At 37.6% G+C, this 5,861-nt stretch overlaps 1 pseudogene; it reads right to left on the bottom strand.

Annotated features, from left to right (window-relative positions):
* Positions 1-537: 537 nt before the first annotated feature.
* Positions 538-4,560, bottom strand: LOC127639988 (amine sulfotransferase-like; annotated as a pseudogene).
* Between the last annotated feature and the right edge of the window lie 1,301 nt (positions 4,561-5,861).

Genomic DNA, 5,861 nt, shown 5'->3' with positions numbered 1-5,861 from the left:
GGAAGGTAACAACAAAGATATAATCGTTCCTTATTTCAAAATCCTCCAAACTGTCTATATTATCTGTAGGAAGTTCATGCATGTTGTCCACTGGAAAGACCATTCCTTTGTACGTGAACAGTTTGTCACTAAATACCTTGTATTCCTGCTGAGCCATGTTTGTGTTGTTCTGAACCAAACAGAAACTCATACTGTCCCTCCTGCCAATACTCAATTTCAGAGAGGACCTTATTTTACCCAGGCAAAGTCACACGGGTCAGATTTCACTGACAAAAGTGTAAAGTGTTATATATTTGTATTTATTTTATGACCAACCTTTGGACTTTATATATATATAATCTTTCTATTTTCTTATCAGTCTTTGTACTGTTTAAATAAGACATTTGGCCTGTAATCTGTGCTTTAAAATCAGTGAATAGAAATGAAAATTACTACTGCTACATTCTTTGCATGCATTTACTGCTATTAGATATAACCATGGAAATTACAGGTATTATGTAGTGGCAAACAAATCAAAACTGCTATTCAGTATTAATATATATTTTCAGACACCTCTACAAACTCTTTTCGTTTGGCAGACTAATTGATTTATGATATGTAATTACATATCGTAACCACAATGTGTTTTCAGCCATGTAACTCTGTCCCAGTGGAAGCTAAGTGGAAGACCCTTCATTCTTTCTTGGTAGACCTGGTCAAATCGTTCACTCTGAGCCACAGTTAATGCGTTCTTCCAGTCGCCAACTGTTCCTGTAACACAGCAGGTTAAAAAGACAAAGTTAATCTAAGTTAACCGACATTTGCCACTACCACTGATGGATTACACCAATTTGATTATTTGTTCTTCAGAGAGATTATAACTTTTTTGATTATTCACTTTTGTCTGACCTTTGCGTAGAAATAGTCCTTTTGGACTGTCGGTAATAGCCTCAGAAAGGAATGCATAGTTGGCTGTGGGATCTTTCTTCATGTGTTTGAAAGTGGCTGTTTCCACCACTTTATCAATCGCTGCATCTGACAGATTCTTCCCCACAAACTCACAGATTTTCAGAATGACCGATCTAAAGTCCTGATGAAAGATGTAAGCATTAGATGCCATCTTGCACAAAATATTATGAGTTGTCATATGATATGACCCATGGCATTTAATAGATTTAAAGCAGACGTCTTCTTGGTTGCTTATGATCACTACAAGTTCTTAATTAAAAGCATTCAAATGCATTGAAATGCAATCATTGTTGTGATCTGTAGGTTTTTCTTTAAGGATTTTCAAACAGAAATACAAGTGAGATAGTAATATGAGCCAAGTTTATTATTATTATCATCAATTTAACAGATAAAGGAAATAACTCAACCTGGCCCATCTTACCCCCAGGTGTGCCAAAAGAGAAACTTTTTTCCCCACACTGCATATCTATTAAACTATTTAACATATTCGATTGCCAAAGAAGCACAATGCCTCAAAGTCTCAATTGGTAGGAATATTGCAAAGGAAAAATTGTTTGACTCAACAAAATATTGTAACATATAGTAATATTGTAAAATTGGCTTATTGAACCCCAGTTTCCACCTTTCTCCATGTTACTTCTTCCCTTACAAAGTACAAGTGTGGTAATTTGGACAATGTACTCGTGGCAGATTCTTTAACTCTCCTAAAGGAGGAAGTGGGGACCGGGTGAACACTGCAACAAACTTTAATTGTACAAACACTATACACTATCAGTGTCACACATAACACTGACAAACACAGCTCCGTGTGTGTCTCTCTCCCCATCTGCCGCTGTCTCCTCTCCATAAATACTCCTGCCGGTCCTCACTGGAATGCGAGATCGGCGTGGCGCACCAGTGGAACTCATTTACCACTTATCTTCCTGGCCTCGCTCTGCCCAGATGCCACTCGAGCAAACTCAGACCGGGGAGTCATATGGCCTGTGACTTACTCCCCCATTTACTTACTTATTTACTTCATTTCTAAGGAGGGAGTGTTGGCGTCTCAGCCACCATGCTGCAGGGTGGCCTCTGGGTCCGTCCTGCATGTGCCTGGGAGTAGGAGCAGGACAACGAAAGTAAGGAGAGGAAAAAGAGAGAGGAGAGTGCGGAGAGAGGGGAAAGAGTGGAGAGAGACGGGCTCGCCGGCCCCCGAATACACTGCCAAACAGTCCTCAGCTAGCTGCACTGCCTCCTGGCGGACGGCAGCGGCGAGGACTCCATGACAAAGCATCCTTCCTCCAGATCCAGGGTTTCAGCACTAATGTGGCAGGTTCTTTATCTCTCTTAACAGAGGAAGTGGGGACCGGGTGAACACTCCAACAGACTTTAATTGTAAAAACACTATACACTTTTCAGTGTCACACATAATACACTGACACACACGCATACAGCTCCATGTGTTTCTCTTTCCCCGTCTGCCGCTGTCTCCTCTACTTAAATATTCCTGCCGCTCCTCAATGGAACGCAAGACCGGTTATCACTTATCTTCCCGGTCTTGCTCTGCCCAGATGATGCTCGGCCATGCCCTGCTTGCCACAGTATTATTGTAATTTTTTTACTGCAGTACAAGTGTGGTAATTTTTATGCAGTATTACTGCACTTTTCTAAGTCCTTTTTTCAAGGAAAGTCAGTCCACTTGGTGATCATCTTTGAAAGTGCAGTTCTTATCTACTTCAATGAGAAAAGACTGAAATCTCCAAGATGGTTGGTCAATATTATGATTAAGACAATATATCAAATCAGCAGAATAATCTGACAACAGTGGTATAATTAATTGTGCTTCTTTTGCTCGCATCAAACTAACAAATGCTATTTTTCAGGCATGTTAGGCTAATGACATTTATTGACAGGTGATCCCTCTATCCAAAAGCTGATTGGCTCTTTTACATGTGAGGCGGGATTTCCTTTTCAACATCTATTGACCGTTAGGTTTTCCAATTTCTCCTATTTATTTAAATAGAAGTGCTCTGTCTCTGCTAAATAGTCTCTGGTACTGCAATAATACTGTATCCACATTACCACACTTGTACTGCAGTTATTTTTTGTAAGGGAATTTCTACTGCTGGAAATCCACTTTCCTGCATTTTGCTTTAACTCTGATTAAATGTTCCCAAATCATTTAATCAAATTCTTTTGGTTCACTTGAATATTACGGCTCGTTGAGTTGATGCAGGCTTGGAAATGAAGTGGCTCTCCAGAAACAGAAATGAGTCAAATTTAGAATAAGGAATGAATCTTGATGGAAAATGGATTGTCATAAAGAAACCATGATGATTAATGATTCTCACCTTGATCATCTCTTCATAAGTGAGGAACAGGATGTCGTATTTGTCTTTATTTGTGATCCAACCTTTGACTTGGTCAAACCAACAGCCACCAAGCACTACAAACACAACGTCAAGTCATTGCCGTCAGATGTTCTTGCTGTTTTAAACCTTCCATGCTTTTTCCATTACAAGCAGCTCTTTTGTAAACAGGTGAAAAAAATAAAACCTCATTGGGGAACATTTAGGCAACTGTCAATTATGTGATGTTTTCTGGAAACTTCAATTGTATTGTGCGGACATATGTCAGGTCGAGTTACATTTCACATGTGTTTTGTATGATGTACTGTCATTTTCTTAAGATTTGAAGGTTTCTGTCAATACAGAAATTGTATGCAGAATTGTTGAAAAGAGTTTAATTTTGATGAAGATCTGTAAAGTTCTTACTCCACCCTGAGAAGAACTTCTCCAGCATCTCATCATAGCTCTCGGAAGAATCCAGTATCTTCATGTCTTTGGAAAAATGGAAATATGACACTATGACGTCTTTGGGGTTTCTCATGATGTAGATGATCTAGGAGCATATAGGTGACATATTACAATGCAATTTAAATAATGGAAAAGCAAGATCGCTGAATAATTAATTAATGAATACACACTTTTCCTTTTCCCTGTAGCCCCTTTGGCACCATGTGCTCATGTAAATGGGAACAGAAAAGTCTTGGGGAAGGGGCGTGACTTGTAATCTTTCCCCCTTTGCGGTAACTCTAACCAGGGCATCAGCTCGCGTGTGGTTGTGTCTGCTTTTTCAGGCAAATCTTCCTCATACAGTAAAGTCATGATCCGTTGGGTCCATATTGTACCTGAAACAGTGTCGTAAAAGCAAGGAGAGAATGCTATGGAACTGAACAGCCTACCAGTTTACAATGGCTTGCCATCACTGAACAAACTTGCAGATCATGTTAATTGTACTTAACCAAAAGTTGTTCTCCATTTAATCTCTTTGCTAAGAAACATTGTATACTAAAAACATGTGATTTGCGAATTTTCCATCCCATTTGATTTTCTATAGTAATGTTCTAAAGTCCAAATAAAAATGTCTTGTCTTCACATACAGTATATCAGCATCTCACTTACCTGATTTCGGAAAGGTAATAACAAAGACATCATCATCATCCCTTATTTCAAATTCCTCTAAACTATCAATATAGTCTTTGGTAAGATATAAGTTGTCACCCACTGGAAAGACCATTCCTTTGTATGCCAACAGGTTGTCACTAAGCTTCTTGTATTCCTGCTGAGCCATGTCTGTTTCTGAACCAAATGATCACTCTTTCTCTCCTGTCCAAACACTGTAAATTATGGAGTGAACCTGGTTTAATCCATGCAGATTTATACACTCTGGATTAAAAAAAAATAAAAAAATAAAAAAAGTTTAATATTTACTTTCACACTTCATCAGTTAAACTGTTATTTTTGGTTAGTTTTAAGCTAACCTTTGTACTCAGTATACTGACTTGAATATTTCTCTCTTCTCATCATTCCTTAATTATTCTCTTCAATGTAAGAATGCAATGAGAAATGTAATAGTATATTTCAGAAGACATGGCCAACAAGCACAAAATGAGTGCAAAGTTACTGTTATATTTGACTAAACTATTAAATCTTCTGCATATGTTCTCTGTTCAATACCCACGATGAACAACTCCATTATGAAATGAATAAATCTGAAAATACACTGTATTTGCACACTTGCGGATCCATGTGCATTGTAGTGTTGCATTCTTTAGGGTGGCACGTGCAGGTAAAATCGCATGCATCATATTTGGGCAGATGTGTGGATTGCATTCATTGTCCATATGGCTGACCAGGTTAAGCCCATTATAAAAATATGCCTTACCCTCTAGAGGAGATTACGATCTGTTCTACTATTGTGAGCACATTGTTCCTGAAATGGGACACTGCTGTTGATGTGTGCAGTGTTGAAGATAGAGATGACTATGAAGCAATCATTATTTAGTGAGGCATGCAGTAATATACACATAACACTATGCCACCTAAATTAAAAGAACATAATGAACTACAAAGTACTTAGGACATCATGAACTTATCTAGACAGATACAGCTGGCATGTTTGTCTTAATGTAAAAAACAAACAAATTTTTTAACTTTGTTTTATGGCCTTATAGTCCCACCACCGAAAATTCCCAGCACAGTGACTTTTCTAGCACACCTCAAATTCTGTATTGTAGTAGAAATGACAATGATAGAAATGACATTTCTAATATATTTCTTTTAAATAAAATGTACAACTCATTGTCCATAATTGGGCTTGATTGGAAATGACAGGCAATAAAAATAGTCACAAGTGGTATTAACATTGAATTTTCTTTGTTTTCTTCAAACATCACTTGTCTCATATTTTATCTCAAGTAAACTATTTCCAAGTCAGTTTTAAGGTAACCTTCATATAATAAAGGTAACAACGTTGATAATGTTCATGTTTAACAGAAGTGATAACTGATACTGTATTCTGCCCCATTTTCTGCAATAAAATATGATCATGGTAATTAAAATGATATACTGTAAAAGATCATCCATTCAATA

Source organism: Xyrauchen texanus, chromosome 48 (genome assembly GCF_025860055.1).
Source record: "Xyrauchen texanus isolate HMW12.3.18 chromosome 48, RBS_HiC_50CHRs, whole genome shotgun sequence".
NCBI classification, from domain to species: Eukaryota; Metazoa; Chordata; class Actinopteri; order Cypriniformes; family Catostomidae; genus Xyrauchen; species Xyrauchen texanus.
This window is presented reverse-complemented; position numbering and strand designations above follow the sequence as displayed.